At 54.7% G+C, this 17417-nt stretch overlaps 18 non-coding genes across 18 annotated transcripts; all 18 read left to right on the top strand.

Moving 5' to 3' along the window:
- Positions 1–288: 288 nt before the first annotated feature.
- LOC126090210 (5S ribosomal RNA) lies at positions 289–407 on the top strand. The gene has a single exon (XR_007521070.1). It is a non-coding gene; the product is annotated as a 5S ribosomal RNA (ribosomal RNA).
- Positions 408–1246: 839 nt separating this feature from the next.
- On the top strand, positions 1247–1365 carry LOC126089388 (5S ribosomal RNA). Its single transcript, XR_007520715.1, has one exon. It is a non-coding gene; the product is annotated as a 5S ribosomal RNA (ribosomal RNA).
- An 856-nt stretch (positions 1366–2221) lies between these two features.
- Positions 2222–2340, top strand: LOC126089084 (5S ribosomal RNA). Its single transcript, XR_007520427.1, has one exon. It is a non-coding gene; the product is annotated as a 5S ribosomal RNA (ribosomal RNA).
- An 839-nt stretch (positions 2341–3179) lies between these two features.
- Positions 3180–3298, top strand: LOC126089387 (5S ribosomal RNA). The gene has a single exon (XR_007520714.1). It is a non-coding gene; the product is annotated as a 5S ribosomal RNA (ribosomal RNA).
- An 851-nt stretch (positions 3299–4149) lies between these two features.
- Positions 4150–4268, top strand: LOC126089082 (5S ribosomal RNA). The gene has a single exon (XR_007520425.1). It is a non-coding gene; the product is annotated as a 5S ribosomal RNA (ribosomal RNA).
- Positions 4269–5107: 839 nt separating this feature from the next.
- Positions 5108–5226, top strand: LOC126089386 (5S ribosomal RNA). The gene has a single exon (XR_007520713.1). It is a non-coding gene; the product is annotated as a 5S ribosomal RNA (ribosomal RNA).
- An 851-nt stretch (positions 5227–6077) lies between these two features.
- LOC126089081 (5S ribosomal RNA) lies at positions 6078–6196 on the top strand. Its single transcript, XR_007520424.1, has one exon. It is a non-coding gene; the product is annotated as a 5S ribosomal RNA (ribosomal RNA).
- An 839-nt stretch (positions 6197–7035) lies between these two features.
- LOC126089397 (5S ribosomal RNA) lies at positions 7036–7154 on the top strand. Its single transcript, XR_007520724.1, has one exon. It is a non-coding gene; the product is annotated as a 5S ribosomal RNA (ribosomal RNA).
- An 856-nt stretch (positions 7155–8010) lies between these two features.
- LOC126090208 (5S ribosomal RNA) lies at positions 8011–8129 on the top strand. Its single transcript, XR_007521068.1, has one exon. It is a non-coding gene; the product is annotated as a 5S ribosomal RNA (ribosomal RNA).
- Positions 8130–8968: 839 nt separating this feature from the next.
- Positions 8969–9087, top strand: LOC126089385 (5S ribosomal RNA). Its single transcript, XR_007520712.1, has one exon. It is a non-coding gene; the product is annotated as a 5S ribosomal RNA (ribosomal RNA).
- Positions 9088–9938: 851 nt separating this feature from the next.
- On the top strand, positions 9939–10057 carry LOC126089080 (5S ribosomal RNA). Its single transcript, XR_007520423.1, has one exon. It is a non-coding gene; the product is annotated as a 5S ribosomal RNA (ribosomal RNA).
- Positions 10058–10896: 839 nt separating this feature from the next.
- Positions 10897–11015, top strand: LOC126089396 (5S ribosomal RNA). Its single transcript, XR_007520723.1, has one exon. It is a non-coding gene; the product is annotated as a 5S ribosomal RNA (ribosomal RNA).
- An 850-nt stretch (positions 11016–11865) lies between these two features.
- On the top strand, positions 11866–11984 carry LOC126089079 (5S ribosomal RNA). Its single transcript, XR_007520422.1, has one exon. It is a non-coding gene; the product is annotated as a 5S ribosomal RNA (ribosomal RNA).
- Positions 11985–12824: 840 nt separating this feature from the next.
- On the top strand, positions 12825–12943 carry LOC126089395 (5S ribosomal RNA). Its single transcript, XR_007520722.1, has one exon. It is a non-coding gene; the product is annotated as a 5S ribosomal RNA (ribosomal RNA).
- An 855-nt stretch (positions 12944–13798) lies between these two features.
- LOC126089078 (5S ribosomal RNA) lies at positions 13799–13917 on the top strand. The gene has a single exon (XR_007520421.1). It is a non-coding gene; the product is annotated as a 5S ribosomal RNA (ribosomal RNA).
- An 836-nt stretch (positions 13918–14753) lies between these two features.
- Positions 14754–14872, top strand: LOC126090207 (5S ribosomal RNA). Its single transcript, XR_007521067.1, has one exon. It is a non-coding gene; the product is annotated as a 5S ribosomal RNA (ribosomal RNA).
- An 839-nt stretch (positions 14873–15711) lies between these two features.
- On the top strand, positions 15712–15830 carry LOC126089394 (5S ribosomal RNA). The gene has a single exon (XR_007520721.1). It is a non-coding gene; the product is annotated as a 5S ribosomal RNA (ribosomal RNA).
- An 856-nt stretch (positions 15831–16686) lies between these two features.
- LOC126089077 (5S ribosomal RNA) lies at positions 16687–16805 on the top strand. Its single transcript, XR_007520420.1, has one exon. It is a non-coding gene; the product is annotated as a 5S ribosomal RNA (ribosomal RNA).
- Positions 16806–17417: the final 612 nt, after the last annotated feature.

The raw sequence follows: 17417 nt of genomic DNA, 5'->3' as shown, positions 1-17417 counted from the left end.
GCTGAACACCAGGGACAAGATGCGTCCTCCGCTTGTGTCAAAGGCTGCACGCGCCCAGCGAATGACAGGGGGTGCAACGAGCAGCAGTGCGTCTCACACACGCGGCGGTGCGCCCGCCAATTCGGCCGTCACTCTGCTGGGACGCCGGGCGCGCCTTCCCGCGCCGTCCTCGAGGAACTGGCGGTTGCGGAAGGAAGCGCTTTCATCAAATGCGGCCGAAAACTAACATTTTGTGTGTTGGGAGAAAAGCCGAACGAGAATTCTGCCGTGCTCCTACATTAGATGAGCGCCAACGGCCATACCATGATGAATACACCGGTTCTCGTCCGATCACCGAAGTTAAGCATCATCGGGCCCGGCTAGTACTTGGATGGGTGACCGCCTGGGAAACCCGGGTGCTGTTGGCTCCCTTCCTGTTTTTTTTTTTTGTTATGTCGCCAGCCCAATTTTCAAACTACCTTTCTGTTGTGACAAAGATGCTTCCTTAAGCCTTTTAAACTACTGTAATGGTACGAAAATGCAGTAATTAACTCTGTTTGAGGGAGAATGTGCTAACCAAGTTTGCCAAGAAGACTTTGAAAACGACAAAACAGTACGAATCGGCAGATGATTTCTGAAATACGTCACCGCCTATTGTTGTGTAGGAGTGTAGAGTTCCAAATTTGATTTGTAACCACGAATTTATTCCTTAGTCGTCTCGTCTCGTCTCGTCCCGCAGACGTTTGTCGTGCTTGCGCTGTCATATGGACTACGACCCGAGCGGCAGCGAGCGGCAGTCGAGCAAAGTCGGGACAAGTCGGGACGGGGACAGGGACAGGGATAGGAATGGTGCGAATGCACTGCAAACTTACGCAGACACCTGGTGTGAGGCGAGGCGAGGCGAGGCGAGGCGAGGAAGCCCACATCGCTACCAGTGGGCCCTCCAGCACGACACTGCCACACCCCGCACAGGCCCTCCGCTGAACACCAGGGACAAGATGCGTCCTCCGCTAGTGTCGAAGGCTGCACGCGCCCAGCGAATGACAGGGGGTGCAACGAGCAGCAGTGCGTCTCACACACGCGGCGGTGCGCCCGCCAATTCGGCCGTCACTCTGCTGGGACGCCGGGCGCGCCTCCCCGCGCCGTCCTCGAGGAACTGGCGGTTGCGGAAGGAAGCGCTTTCGTCAAATGCGGCCGAAAACTAACATTTTGTGTGTTGGGAGAAAAGCCGAACGCGAATTCTGCCGTGCTCCTACATTAGATGAGCGCCAACGGCCATACCATGATGAATACACCGGTTCTCGTCCGATCACCGAAGTTAAGCATCATCGGGTCCGTCTAGTACTTGGGTGGGTGACCGCCTGGGAAACCCGGGTGCTGTTGGCTCCCTTCCTGTTTTTTTTTTTTTTTGTTATGTCGCCAGCCCAATTTCCAAACTACCTTTCTGTTGTGACAAAGATGCTTCCTTAAGCCTTTTAAACTACTGTAATGGTACGAAAATGCAGTAATTAACTCTGTTTGAGGGAGAATGTGCTAACCAAGTTTGCCAAGAAGACTTTGAAAACGACAAAACAGTACGAATCGGCAGATGATTTCTGAAATACGTCACCGCCTATTGTTGTGTAGGAGTGTAGAGTTCCAAATTTGATTTGTAACCACGAATTTATTCCTTAGTCGTCTCGTCTCGTCTCGTCTCGTCTCGTCCCGCAGACGTTTGTCGTGCTTGCGCTGTCATATGGACCACGACCCGAGCGGCAGCGAGCGGCAGTCGAGCAAAGTCGGGACAAGTCGGGACGGGGACAGGGACAGGGACAGGAATGGTGCGAATGCACTGCAAACTACGCAGACACCTGGTGTGAGGCGAGGCGAGGCGAGGCGAGGCGAGGCGAGGAAGCCCACATCGCTACCAGTGGGCCCTCCAGCACGACACTGCCACACCCCGCACAGGCCTTCCGCTGAACACCAGGGACAAGATGCGTCCTCCGCTTGTGTCAAAGGCTGCACGCGCCCAGCGAATGACAGGGGGTGCAACGAGCAGCAGTGCGTCTCACACACGCGGCGGTGCGCCCGCCAATTCGGCCGTCACTCTGCTGGGACGCCGGGCGCGCCTTCCCGCGCCGTCCTCGAGGAACTGGCGGTTGCGGAAGGAAGCGCTTTCGTCAAATGCGGCCGAAAACTAACATTTTGTGTGTTGGGAGAAAAGCCGAACGAGAATTCTGCCGTGCTCCTACATTAGATGAGCGCCAACGGCCATACCATGATGAATACACCGGTTCTCGTCCGATCACCGAAGTTAAGCATCATCGGGCCCGTCTAGTACTTGGATGGGTGACCGCCTGGGAAACCCGGGTGCTGTTGGCTCCCTTCCTGTTTTTTTTTTTTGTTATGTCGCCAGCCCAATTTTCAAACTACCTTTCTGTTGTGACAAAGATGCTTCCTTAAGCCTTTTAAACTACTGTAATGGTACGAAAATGCAGTAATTAACTCTGTTTGAGGGAGAATGTGCTAACCAAGTTTGCCAAGAAGACTTTGAAAACGACAAAACAGTACGAATCGGCAGATGATTTCTGAAATACGTCACCGCCTATTGTTGTGTAGGAGTGTAGAGTTCCAAATTTGATTTGTAACCACGAATTTATTCCTTAGTCGTCTCGTCTCGTCTCGTCCCGCAGACGTTTGTCGTGCTTGCGCTGTCATATGGACTACGACCCGAGCGGCAGCGAGCGGCAGTCGAGCAAAGTCGGGACAAGTCGGGACGGGGACAGGGACAGGGATAGGAATGGTGCGAATGCACTGCAAACTTACGCAGACACCTGGTGTGAGGCGAGGCGAGGCGAGGCGAGGCGAGGAAGCCCACATCGCTACCAGTGGGCCCTCCAGCACGACACTGCCACACCCCGCACAGGCCCTCCGCTGAACACCAGGGACAAGATGCGTCCTCCGCTAGTGTCGAAGGCTGCACGCGCCCAGCGAATGACAGGGGGTGCAACGAGCAGCAGTGCGTCTCACACACGCGGCGGTGCGCCCGCCAATTCGGCCGTCACTCTGCTGGGACGCCGGGCGCGCCTCCCCGCGCCGTCCTCGAGGAACTGGCGGTTGCGGAAGGAAGCGCTTTCGTCAAATGCGGCCGAAAACTAACATTTTGTGTGTTGGGAGAAAAGCCGAACGCGAATTCTGCCGTGCTCCTACATTAGATGAGCGCCAACGGCCATACCATGATGAATACACCGGTTCTCGTCCGATCACCGAAGTTAAGCATCATCGGGTCCGTCTAGTACTTGGGTGGGTGACCGCCTGGGAAACCCGGGTGCTGTTGGCTCCCTTCCTGTTTTTTTTTTTTTTTGTTATGTCGCCAGCCCAATTTCCAAACTACCTTTCTGTTGTGACAAAGATGCTTCCTTAAGCCTTTTAAACTACTGTAATGGTACGAAAATGCAGTAATTAACTCTGTTTGAGGGAGAATGTGCTAACCAAGTTTGCCAAGAAGACTTTGAAAACGACAAAACAGTACGAATCGGCAGATGATTTCTGAAATACGTCACCGCCTATTGTTGTGTAGGAGTGTAGAGTTCCAAATTTGATTTGTAACCACGAATTTATTCCTTAGTCGTCTCGTCTCGTCTCGTCTCGTCTCGTCCCGCAGACGTTTGTCGTGCTTGCGCTGTCATATGGACCACGACCCGAGCGGCAGCGAGCGGCAGTCGAGCAAAGTCGGGACAAGTCGGGACGGGGACAGGGACAGGGACAGGAATGGTGCGAATGCACTGCAAACTACGCAGACACCTGGTGTGAGGCGAGGCGAGGCGAGGCGAGGCGAGGAAGCCCACATCGCTACCAGTGGGCCCTCCAGCACGACACTGCCACACCCCGCACAGGCCTTCCGCTGAACACCAGGGACAAGATGCGTCCTCCGCTTGTGGCAAAGGCTGCACGCGCCCAGCGAATGACAGGGGGTGCAACGAGCAGCAGTGCGTCTCACACACGCGGCGGTGCGCCCGCCAATTCGGCCGTCACTCTGCTGGGACGCCGGGCGCGCCTTCCCGCGCCGTCCTCGAGGAACTGGCGGTTGCGGAAGGAAGCGCTTTCGTCAAATGCGGCCGAAAACTAACATTTTGTGTGTTGGGAGAAAAGCCGAACGAGAATTCTGCCGTGCTCCTACATTAGATGAGCGCCAACGGCCATACCATGATGAATACACCGGTTCTCGTCCGATCACCGAAGTTAAGCATCATCGGGCCCGTCTAGTACTTGGATGGGTGACCGCCTGGGAAACCCGGGTGCTGTTGGCTCCCTTCCTGTTTTTTTTTTTTGTTATGTCGCCAGCCCAATTTTCAAACTACCTTTCTGTTGTGACAAAGATGCTTCCTTAAGCCTTTTAAACTACTGTAATGGTACGAAAATGCAGTAATTAACTCTGTTTGAGGGAGAATGTGCTAACCAAGTTTGCCAAGAAGACTTTGAAAACGACAAAACAGTACGAATCGGCAGATGATTTCTGAAATACGTCACCGCCTATTGTTGTGTAGGAGTGTAGAGTTCCAAATTTGATTTGTAACCACGAATTTATTCCTTAGTCGTCTCGTCTCGTCTCGTCCCGCAGACGTTTGTCGTGCTTGCGCTGTCATATGGACTACGACCCGAGCGGCAGCGAGCGGCAGTCGAGCAAAGTCGGGACAAGTCGGGACGGGGACAGGGACAGGGATAGGAATGGTGCGAATGCACTGCAAACTTACGCAGACACCTGGTGTGAGGCGAGGCGAGGCGAGGCGAGGCGAGGAAGCCCACATCGCTACCAGTGGGCCCTCCAGCACGACACTGCCACACCCCGCACAGGCCCTCCGCTGAACACCAGGGACAAGATGCGTCCTCCGCTAGTGTCGAAGGCTGCACGCGCCCAGCGAATGACAGGGGGTGCAACGAGCAGCAGTGCGTCTCACACACGCGGCGGTGCGCCCGCCAATTCGGCCGTCACTCTGCTGGGACGCCGGGCGCGCCTCCCCGCGCCGTCCTCGAGGAACTGGCGGTTGCGGAAGGAAGCGCTTTCGTCAAATGCGGCCGAAAACTAACATTTTGTGTGTTGGGAGAAAAGCCGAACGCGAATTCTGCCGTGCTCCTACATTAGATGAGCGCCAACGGCCATACCATGATGAATACACCGGTTCTCGTCCGATCACCGAAGTTAAGCATCATCGGGTCCGTCTAGTACTTGGGTGGGTGACCGCCTGGGAAACCCGGGTGCTGTTGGCTCCCTTCCTGTTTTTTTTTTTTTTTGTTATGTCGCCAGCCCAATTTCCAAACTACCTTTCTGTTGTGACAAAGATGCTTCCTTAAGCCTTTTAAACTACTGTAATGGTACGAAAATGCAGTAATTAACTCTGTTTGAGGGAGAATGTGCTAACCAAGTTTGCCAAGAAGACTTTGAAAACGACAAAACAGTACGAATCGGCAGATGATTTCTGAAATACGTCACCGCCTATTGTTGTGTAGGAGTGTAGAGTTCCAAATTTGATTTGTAACCACGAATTTATTCCTTAGTCGTCTCGTCTCGTCTCGTCTCGTCTCGTCCCGCAGACGTTTGTCGTGCTTGCGCTGTCATATGGACCACGACCCGAGCGGCAGCGAGCGGCAGTCGAGCAAAGTCGGGACAAGTCGGGACGGGGACAGGGACAGGGACAGGAATGGTGCGAATGCACTGCAAACTACGCAGACACCTGGTGTGAGGCGAGGCGAGGCGAGGCGAGGCGAGGAAGCCCACATCGCTACCAGTGGGCCCTCCAGCACGACACTGCCACACCCCGCACAGGCCTTCCGCTGAACACCAGGGACAAGATGCGTCCTCCGCTTGTGGCAAAGGCTGCACGCGCCCAGCGAATGACAGGGGGTGCAACGAGCAGCAGTGCGTCTCACACACGCGGCGGTGCGCCCGCCAATTCGGCCGTCACTCTGCTGGGACGCCGGGCGCGCCTTCCCGCGCCGTCCTCGAGGAACTGGCGGTTGCGGAAGGAAGCGCTTTCGTCAAATGCGGCCGAAAACTAACATTTTGTGTGTTGGGAGAAAAGCCGAACGAGAATTCTGCCGTGCTCCTACATTAGATGAGCGCCAACGGCCATACCATGATGAATACACCGGTTCTCGTCCGATCACCGAAGTTAAGCATCATCGGGCCCGTCTAGTACTTGGATGGGTGACCGCCTGGGAAACCCGGGTGCTGTTGGCTCCCTTCCTGTTTTTTTTTTTTGTTATGTCGCCAGCCCAATTTTCAAACTACCTTTCTGTTGTGACAAAGATGCTTCCTTAAGCCTTTTAAACTACTGTAATGGTACGAAAATGCAGTAATTAACTCTGTTTGAGGGAGAATGTGCTAACCAAGTTTGCCAAGAAGACTTTGAAAACGACAAAACAGTACGAATCGGCAGATGATTTCTGAAATACGTCACCGCCTATTGTTGTGTAGGAGTGTAGAGTTCCAAATTTGATTTGTAACCACGAATTTATTCCTTAGTCGTCTCGTCTCGTCTCGTCCCGCAGACGTTTGTCGTGCTTGCGCTGTCATATGGACTACGACCCGAGCGGCAGCGAGCGGCAGTCGAGCAAAGTCGGGACAAGTCGGGACGGGGACAGGGACAGGGATAGGAATGGTGCGAATGCACTGCAAACTTACGCAGACACCTGGTGTGAGGCGAGGCGAGGCGAGGCGAGGCGAGGAAGCCCACATCGCTACCAGTGGGCCCTCCAGCACGACACTGCCACACCCCGCACAGGCCCTCCGCTGAACACCAGGGACAAGATGCGTCCTCCGCTAGTGTCGAAGGCTGCACGCGCCCAGCGAATGACAGGGGGTGCAACGAGCAGCAGTGCGTCTCACACACGCGGCGGTGCGCCCGCCAATTCGGCCGTCACTCTGCTGGGACGCCGGGCGCGCCTCCCCGCGCCGTCCTCGAGGAACTGGCGGTTGCGGAAGGAAGCGCTTTCGTCAAATGCGGCCGAAAACTAACATTTTGTGTGTTGGGAGAAAAGCCGAACGCGAATTCTGCCGTGCTCCTACATTAGATGAGCGCCAACGGCCATACCATGATGAATACACCGGTTCTCGTCCGATCACAGAAGTTAAGCATCATCGGGCCCGTCTAGTACTTGGATGGGTGACCGCCTGGGAAACCCGGGTGCTGTTGGCTCCCTTCCTGTTTTTTTTTTTTTTTGTTATGTCGCCAGCCCAATTTTCAAACTACCTTTCTGTTGTGACAAAGATGCTTCCTTAAGCCTTTTAAACTACTGTAATGGTACGAAAATGCAGTAATTAACTCTGTTTGAGGGAGAATGTGCTAACCAAGTTTGCCAAGAAGACTTTGAAAACGACAAAACAGTACGAATCGGCAGATGATTTCTGAAATACGTCACCGCCTATTGTTGTGTAGGAGTGTAGAGTTCCAAATTTGATTTGTAACCACGAATTTATTCCTTAGTCGTCTCGTCTCGTCTCGTCTCGTCTCGTCCCGCAGACGTTTGTCGTGCTTGCGCTGTCATATGGACCACGACCCGAGCGGCAGCGAGCGGCAGTCGAGCAAAGTCGGGACAAGTCGGGACGGGGACAGGGACAGGGACAGGAATGGTGCGAATGCACTGCAAACTACGCAGACACCTGGTGTGAGGCGAGGCGAGGCGAGGCGAGGCGAGGCGAGGCAGCCCACATCGCTACCAGTGGGCCCTCCAGCACGACACTGCCACACCCCGCACAGGCCTTCCGCTGAACACCAGGGACAAGATGCGTCCTCCGCTTGTGTCAAAGGCTGCACGCGCCCAGCGAATGACAGGGGGTGCAACGAGCAGCAGTGCGTCTCACACACGCGGCGGTGCGCCCGCCAATTCGGCCGTCACTCTGCTGGGACGCCGGGCGCGCCTTCCCGCGCCGTCCTCGAGGAACTGGCGGTTGCGGAAGGAAGCGCTTTCGTCAAATGCGGCCGAAAACTAACATTTTGTGTGTTGGGAGAAAAGCCGAACGAGAATTCTGCCGTGCTCCTACATTAGATGAGCGCCAACGGCCATACCATGATGAATACACCGGTTCTCGTCCGATCACCGAAGTTAAGCATCATCGGGCCCGGCTAGTACTTGGATGGGTGACCGCCTGGGAAACCCGGGTGCTGTTGGCTCCCTTCCTGTTTTTTTTTTTTGTTATGTCGCCAGCCCAATTTTCAAACTACCTTTCTGTTGTGACAAAGATGCTTCCTTAAGCCTTTTAAACTACTGTAATGGTACGAAAATGCAGTAATTAACTCTGTTTGAGGGAGAATGTGCTAACCAAGTTTGCCAAGAAGACTTTGAAAACGACAAAACAGTACGAATCGGCAGATGATTTCTGAAATACGTCACCGCCTATTGTTGTGTAGGAGTGTAGAGTTCCAAATTTGATTTGTAACCACGAATTTATTCCTTAGTCGTCTCGTCTCGTCTCGTCCCGCAGACGTTTGTCGTGCTTGCGCTGTCATATGGACTACGACCCGAGCGGCAGCGAGCGGCAGTCGAGCAAAGTCGGGACAAGTCGGGACGGGGACAGGGACAGGGATAGGAATGGTGCGAATGCACTGCAAACTTACGCAGACACCTGGTGTGAGGCGAGGCGAGGCGAGGCGAGGCGAGGAAGCCCACATCGCTACCAGTGGGCCCTCCAGCACGACACTGCCACACCCCGCACAGGCCCTCCGCTGAACACCAGGGACAAGATGCGTCCTCCGCTAGTGTCGAAGGCTGCACGCGCCCAGCGAATGACAGGGGGTGCAACGAGCAGCAGTGCGTCTCACACACGCGGCGGTGCGCCCGCCAATTCGGCCGTCACTCTGCTGGGACGCCGGGCGCGCCTCCCCGCGCCGTCCTCGAGGAACTGGCGGTTGCGGAAGGAAGCGCTTTCGTCAAATGCGGCCGAAAACTAACATTTTGTGTGTTGGGAGAAAAGCCGAACGCGAATTCTGCCGTGCTCCTACATTAGATGAGCGCCAACGGCCATACCATGATGAATACACCGGTTCTCGTCCGATCACCGAAGTTAAGCATCATCGGGTCCGTCTAGTACTTGGGTGGGTGACCGCCTGGGAAACCCGGGTGCTGTTGGCTCCCTTCCTGTTTTTTTTTTTTTTTGTTATGTCGCCAGCCCAATTTCCAAACTACCTTTCTGTTGTGACAAAGATGCTTCCTTAAGCCTTTTAAACTACTGTAATGGTACGAAAATGCAGTAATTAACTCTGTTTGAGGGAGAATGTGCTAACCAAGTTTGCCAAGAAGACTTTGAAAACGACAAAACAGTACGAATCGGCAGATGATTTCTGAAATACGTCACCGCCTATTGTTGTGTAGGAGTGTAGAGTTCCAAATTTGATTTGTAACCACGAATTTATTCCTTAGTCGTCTCGTCTCGTCTCGTCTCGTCTCGTCCCGCAGACGTTTGTCGTGCTTGCGCTGTCATATGGACCACGACCCGAGCGGCAGCGAGCGGCAGTCGAGCAAAGTCGGGACAAGTCGGGACGGGGACAGGGACAGGGACAGGAATGGTGCGAATGCACTGCAAACTACGCAGACACCTGGTGTGAGGCGAGGCGAGGCGAGGCGAGGCGAGGAAGCCCACATCGCTACCAGTGGGCCCTCCAGCACGACACTGCCACACCCCGCACAGGCCTTCCGCTGAACACCAGGGACAAGATGCGTCCTCCGCTTGTGGCAAAGGCTGCACGCGCCCAGCGAATGACAGGGGGTGCAACGAGCAGCAGTGCGTCTCACACACGCGGCGGTGCGCCCGCCAATTCGGCCGTCACTCTGCTGGGACGCCGGGCGCGCCTTCCCGCGCCGTCCTCGAGGAACTGGCGGTTGCGGAAGGAAGCGCTTTCGTCAAATGCGGCCGAAAACTAACATTTTGTGTGTTGGGAGAAAAGCCGAACGAGAATTCTGCCGTGCTCCTACATTAGATGAGCGCCAACGGCCATACCATGATGAATACACCGGTTCTCGTCCGATCACCGAAGTTAAGCATCATCGGGCCCGTCTAGTACTTGGATGGGTGACCGCCTGGGAAACCCGGGTGCTGTTGGCTCCCTTCCTGTTTTTTTTTTTTGTTATGTCGCCAGCCCAATTTTCAAACTACCTTTCTGTTGTGACAAAGATGCTTCCTTAAGCCTTTTAAACTACTGTAATGGTACGAAAATGCAGTAATTAACTCTGTTTGAGGGAGAATGTGCTAACCAAGTTTGCCAAGAAGACTTTGAAAACGACAAAACAGTACGAATCGGCAGATGATTTCTGAAATACGTCACCGCCTATTGTTGTGTAGGAGTGTAGAGTTCCAAATTTGATTTGTAACCACGAATTTATTCCTTAGTCGTCTCGTCTCGTCTCGTCCCGCAGACGTTTGTCGTGCTTGCGCTGTCATATGGACTACGACCCGAGCGGCAGCGAGCGGCAGTCGAGCAAAGTCGGGACAAGTCGGGACGGGGACAGGGACAGGGATAGGAATGGTGCGAATGCACTGCAAACTTACGCAGACACCTGGTGTGAGGCGAGGCGAGGCGAGGCGAGGCGAGGAAGCCCACATCGCTACCAGTGGGCCCTCCAGCACGACACTGCCACACCCCGCACAGGCCCTCCGCTGAACACCAGGGACAAGATGCGTCCTCCGCTAGTGTCGAAGGCTGCACGCGCCCAGCGAATGACAGGGGGTGCAACGAGCAGCAGTGCGTCTCACACACGCGGCGGTGCGCCCGCCAATTCGGCCGTCACTCTGCTGGGACGCCGGGCGCGCCTCCCCGCGCCGTCCTCGAGGAACTGGCGGTTGCGGAAGGAAGCGCTTTCGTCAAATGCGGCCGAAAACTAACATTTTGTGTGTTGGGAGAAAAGCCGAACGAGAATTCTGCCGTGCTCCTACATTAGATGAGCGCCAACGGCCATACCATGATGAATACACCGGTTCTCGTCCGATCACAGAAGTTAAGCATCATCGGGCCCGTCTAGTACTTGGATGGGTGACCGCCTGGGAAACCCGGGTGCTGTTGGCTCCCTTCCTGTTTTTTTTTTTTTTGTTATGTCGAAAGCCCAATTTTCAAACTACCTTTCTGTTGTGACAAAGATGCTTCCTTAAGCCTTTTAAACTACTGTAATGGTACGAAAATGCAGTAATTAACTCTGTTTGAGGGAGAATGTGCTAACCAAGTTTGCCAAGAAGACTTTGAAAACGACAAAACAGTACGAATCGGCAGATGATTTCTGAAATACGTCACCGCCTATTGTTGTGTAGGAGTGTAGAGTTCCAAATTTGATTTGTAACCACGAATTTATTCCTTAGTCGTCTCGTCTCGTCTCGTCTCGTCTCGTCCCGCAGACGTTTGTCGTGCTTGCGCTGTCATATGGACCACGACCCGAGCGGCAGCGAGCGGCAGTCGAGCAAAGTCGGGACAAGTCGGGACGGGGACAGGGACAGGGACAGGAATGGTGCGAATGCACTGCAAACTACGCAGACACCTGGTGTGAGGCGAGGCGAGGCGAGGCGAGGCGAGGAAGCCCACATCGCTACCAGTGGGCCCTCCAGCACGACACTGCCACACCCCGCACAGGCCTTCCGCTGAACACCAGGGACAAGATGCGTCCTCCGCTTGTGGCAAAGGCTGCACGCGCCCAGCGAATGACAGGGGGTGCAACGAGCAGCAGTGCGTCTCACACACGCGGCGGTGCGCCCGCCAATTCGGCCGTCACTCTGCTGGGACGCCGGGCGCGCCTTCCCGCGCCGTCCTCGAGGAACTGGCGGTTGCGGAAGGAAGCGCTTTCGTCAAATGCGGCCGAAAACTAACATTTTGTGTGTTGGGAGAAAAGCCGAACGAGAATTCTGCCGTGCTCCTACATTAGATGAGCGCCAACGGCCATACCATGATGAATACACCGGTTCTCGTCCGATCACCGAAGTTAAGCATCATCGGGCCCGTCTAGTACTTGGATGGGTGACCGCCTGGGAAACCCGGGTGCTGTTGGCTCCCTTCCTGTTTTTTTTTTTTTGTTATGTCGCCAGCCCAATTTTCAAACTACCTTTCTGTTGTGACAAAGATGCTTCCTTAAGCCTTTTAAACTACTGTAATGGTACGAAAATGCAGTAATTAACTCTGTTTGAGGGAGAATGTGCTAACCAAGTTTGCCAAGAAGACTTTGAAAACGACAAAACAGTACGAATCGGCAGATGATTTCTGAAATACGTCACCGCCTATTGTTGTGTAGGAGTGTAGAGTTCCAAATTTGATTTGTAACCACGAATTTATTCCTTAGTCGTCTCGTCTCGTCTCGTCCCGCAGACGTTTGTCGTGCTTGCGCTGTCATATGGACTACGACCCGAGCGGCAGCGAGCGGCAGTCGAGCAAAGTCGGGACAAGTCGGGACGGGGACAGGGACAGGGATAGGAATGGTGCGAATGCACTGCAAACTTACGCAGACACCTGGTGTGAGGCGAGGCGAGGCGAGGCGAGGCGAGGAAGCCCACATCGCTACCAGTGGGCCCTCCAGCACGACACTGCCACACCCCGCACAGGCCCTCCGCTGAACACCAGGGACAAGATGCGTCCTCCGCTAGTGTCGAAGGCTGCACGCGCCCAGCGAATGACAGGGGGTGCAACGAGCAGCAGTGCGTCTCACACACGCGGCGGTGCGCCCGCCAATTCGGCCGTCACTCTGCTGGGACGCCGGGCGCGCCTCCCCGCGCCGTCCTCGAGGAACTGGCGGTTGCGGAAGGAAGCGCTTTCGTCAAATGCGGCCGAAAACTAACATTTTGTGTGTTGGGAGAAAAGCCGAACGCGAATTCTGCCGTGCTCCTACATTAGATGAGCGCCAACGGCCATACCATGATGAATACACCGGTTCTCGTCCGATCACAGAAGTTAAGCATCATCGGGCCCGTCTAGTACTTGGATGGGTGACCGCCTGGGAAACCCGGGTGCTGTTGGCTCCCTTCCTGTTTTTTTTTTTTTTGTTATGTCGCCAGCCCAATTTTCAAACTACCTTTCTGTTGTGACAAAGATGCTTCCTTAAGCCTTTTAAACTACTGTAATGGTACGAAAATGCAGTAATTAACTCTGTTTGAGGGAGAATGTGCTAACCAAGTTTGCCAAGAAGACTTTGAAAACGACAAAACAGTACGAATCGGCAGATGATTTCTGAAATACGTCACCGCCTATTGTTGTGTAGGAGTGTAGAGTTCCAAATTTGATTTGTAACCACGAATTTATTCCTTAGTCGTCTCGTCTCGTCTCGTCTCGTCTCGTCCCGCAGACGTTTGTCGTGCTTGCGCTGTCATATGGACCACGACCCGAGCGGCAGCGAGCGGCAGTCGAGCAAAGTCGGGACAAGTCGGGACGGGGACAGGGACAGGGACAGGAATGGTGCGAATGCACTGCAAACTACGCAGACACCTGGTGTGAGGCGAGGCGAGGCGAGGCGAGGCGAGGCGAGGAAGCCCACATCGCTACCAGTGGGCCCTCCAGCACGACACTGCCACACCCCGCACAGGCCTTCCGCTGAACACCAGGGACAAGATGCGTCCTCCGCTTGTGTCAAAGGCTGCACGCGCCCAGCGAATGACAGGGGGTGCAACGAGCAGCAGTGCGTCTCACACACGCGGCGGTGCGCCCGCCAATTCGGCCGTCACTCTGCTGGGACGCCGGGCGCGCCTTCCCGCGCCGTCCTCGAGGAACTGGCGGTTGCGGAAGGAAGCGCTTTCGTCAAATGCGGCCGAAAACTAACATTTTGTGTGTTGGGAGAAAAGCCGAACGAGAATTCTGCCGTGCTCCTACATTAGATGAGCGCCAACGGCCATACCATGATGAATACACCGGTTCTCGTCCGATCACCGAAGTTAAGCATCATCGGGCCCGTCTAGTACTTGGATGGGTGACCGCCTGGGAAACCCGGGTGCTGTTGGCTCCCTTACTGTTTTTTTTTTGTTATGTCGCCAGCCCAATTTTCAAACTACCTTTCTGTTGTGACAAAGATGCTTCCTTAAGCCTTTTAAACTACTGTAATGGAACGAAAATGCAGTAATTAACTCAGTTTGAGGGAGAATGTGCTAACCAAGTTTGCCAAGAAGACTTTGAAAATGACAAAACAGTACGAATCGGCAGGTGATTTCTGAAATACGTCACCGCCTATTGTTGTGTAGGTGTGTTGAGTTCCAAATTTGATTTGTAACCACGAACTTATTCCTTAGTCGTCTCGTCTCGTCTCGTCTCGTCCCGCAGACGTTTGTCGTGCTTGCGCTGTCATATGGACCACGACCCGAGCGGCAGCGAGCGGCAGTCGAGCAAAGTCGGGACAAGTCGGGACGGGGACAGGGACAGGGATAGGAATGGTGCGAATGCACTGCAAACTACGCAGACACCTGGTGTGAGGCGAGGCGAGGCGAGGCGAGGAAGCCCACATCGCTACCAGTGGGCCCTCCAGCACGACACTGCCACACCCCGCACAGGCCCTCCGCTGAACACCAGGGACAAGATGCGTCCTCCGCTAGTGTCGAAGGCTGCACGCGCCCAGCGAATGACAGGGGGTGCAACGAGCAGCAGTGCGTCTCACACACGCGGCGGTGCGCCCGCCAATTCGGCCGTCACTCTGCTGGGACGCCGGGCGCGCCTCCCCGCGCCGTCCTCGAGGAACTGGCGGTTGCGGAAGGAAGCGCTTTCGTCAAATGCGGCCGAAAACTAACATTTTGTGTGTTGGGAGAAAAGCCGAACGCGAATTCTGCCGTGCTCCTACATTAGATGAGCGCCAACGGCCATACCATGATGAATACACCGGTTCTCGTCCGATCACCGAAGTTAAGCATCATCGGGCCCGGCTAGTACTTGGATGGGTGACCGCCTGGGAAACCCGGGTGCTGTTGGCTCCCTTCCTGTTTTTTTTTTTTGTTATGTCGCCAGCCCAATTTTCAAACTACCTTTCTGTTGTGACAAAGATGCTTCCTTAAGCCTTTTAAACTACTGTAATGGTACGAAAATGCAGTAATTAACTCTGTTTGAGGGAGAATGTGCTAACCAAGTTTGCCAAGAAGACTTTGAAAACGACAAAACAGTACGAATCGGCAGATGATTTCTGAAATACGTCACCGCCTATTGTTGTGTAGGAGTGTAGAGTTCCAAATTTGATTTGTAACCACGAATTTATTCCTTAGTCGTCTCGTCTCGTCTCGTCCCGCAGACGTTTGTCGTGCTTGCGCTGTCATATGGACTACGACCCGAGCGGCAGCGAGCGGCAGTCGAGCAAAGTCGGGACAAGTCGGGACGGGGACAGGGACAGGGATAGGAATGGTGCGAATGCACTGCAAACTTACGCAGACACCTGGTGTGAGGCGAGGCGAGGCGAGGCGAGGCGAGGAAGCCCACATCGCTACCAGTGGGCCCTCCAGCACGACACTGCCACACCCCGCACAGGCCCTCCGCTGAACACCAGGGACAAGATGCGTCCTCCGCTAGTGTCGAAGGCTGCACGCGCCCAGCGAATGACAGGGGGTGCAACGAGCAGCAGTGCGTCTCACACACGCGGCGGTGCGCCCGCCAATTCGGCCGTCACTCTGCTGGGACGCCGGGCGCGCCTCCCCGCGCCGTCCTCGAGGAACTGGCGGTTGCGGAAGGAAGCGCTTTCGTCAAATGCGGCCGAAAACTAACATTTTGTGTGTTGGGAGAAAAGCCGAACGCGAATTCTGCCGTGCTCCTACATTAGATGAGCGCCAACGGCCATACCATGATGAATACACCGGTTCTCGTCCGATCACAGAAGTTAAGCATCATCGGGCCCGTCTAGTACTTGGATGGGTGACCGCCTGGGAAACCCGGGTGCTGTTGGCTCCCTTCCTGTTTTTTTTTTTTTTTGTTATGTCGCCAGCCCAATTTTCAAACTACCTTTCTGTTGTGACAAAGATGCTTCCTTAAGCCTTTTAAACTACTGTAATGGTACGAAAATGCAGTAATTAACTCTGTTTGAGGGAGAATGTGCTAACCAAGTTTGCCAAGAAGACTTTGAAAACGACAAAACAGTACGAATCGGCAGATGATTTCTGAAATACGTCACCGCCTATTGTTGTGTAGGAGTGTAGAGTTCCAAATTTGATTTGTAACCACGAATTTATTCCTTAGTCGTCTCGTCTCGTCTCGTCTCGTCTCGTCCCGCAGACGTTTGTCGTGCTTGCGCTGTCATATGGACCACGACCCGAGCGGCAGCGAGCGGCAGTCGAGCAAAGTCGGGACAAGTCGGGACGGGGACAGGGACAGGGACAGGAATGGTGCGAATGCACTGCAAACTACGCAGACACCTGGTGTGAGGCGAGGCGAGGCGAGGCGAGGCGAGGCGAGGAAGCCCACATCGCTACCAGTGGGCCCTCCAGCACGACACTGCCACACCCCGCACAGGCCTTCCGCTGAACACCAGGGACAAGATGCGTCCTCCGCTTGTGTCAAAGGCTGCACGCGCCCAGCGAATGACAGGGGGTGCAACGAGCAGCAGTGCGTCTCACACACGCGGCGGTGCGCCCGCCAATTCGGCCGTCACTCTGCTGGGACGCCGGGCGCGCCTTCCCGCGCCGTCCTCGAGGAACTGGCGGTTGCGGAAGGAAGCGCTTTCGTCAAATGCGGCCGAAAACTAACATTTTGTGTGTTGGGAGAAAAGCCGAACGAGAATTCTGCCGTGCTCCTACATTAGATGAGCGCCAACGGCCATACCATGATGAATACACCGGTTCTCGTCCGATCACCGAAGTTAAGCATCATCGGGCCCGTCTAGTACTTGGATGGGTGACCGCCTGGGAAACCCGGGTGCTGTTGGCTCCCTTACTGTTTTTTTTTTGTTATGTCGCCAGCCCAATTTTCAAACTACCTTTCTGTTGTGACAAAGATGCTTCCTTAAGCCTTTTAAACTACTGTAATGGAACGAAAATGCAGTAATTAACTCAGTTTGAGGGAGAATGTGCTAACCAAGTTTGCCAAGAAGACTTTGAAAACGACAAAACAGTACGAATCGGCAGGTGATTTCTGAAATACGTCACCGCCTATTGTTGTGTAGGTGTGTTGAGTTCCAAATTTGATTTGTAACCACGAACTTATTCCTTAGTCGTCTCGTCTCGTCTCGTCTCGTCCCGCAGACGTTTGTCGTGCTTGCGCTGTCATATGGACCACGACCCGAGCGGCAGCGAGCGGCAGTCGAGCAAAGTCGGGACAAGTCGGGACGGGGACAGGGACAGGGATAGGAATGGTGCGAATGCACTGCAAACTACGCAGACACCTGGTGTGAGGCGAGGCGAGGCGAGGCGAGGAAGCCCACATCGCTACCAGTGGGCCCTCCAGCACGACACTGCCACACCCCGCACAGGCCCTCCGCTGAACACCAGGGACAAGATGCGTCCTCCGCTAGTGTCGAAGGCTGCACGCGCCCAGCGAATG

This window comes from Schistocerca cancellata, chromosome 6 (genome assembly GCF_023864275.1).
Source record: "Schistocerca cancellata isolate TAMUIC-IGC-003103 chromosome 6, iqSchCanc2.1, whole genome shotgun sequence".
NCBI lineage: Eukaryota > Metazoa > Arthropoda > Insecta > Orthoptera > Acrididae > Schistocerca > Schistocerca cancellata.
The sequence above is the reverse complement of the archived record's forward strand: the minus strand, read 5'-3'. Positions and strand labels throughout refer to the sequence as shown.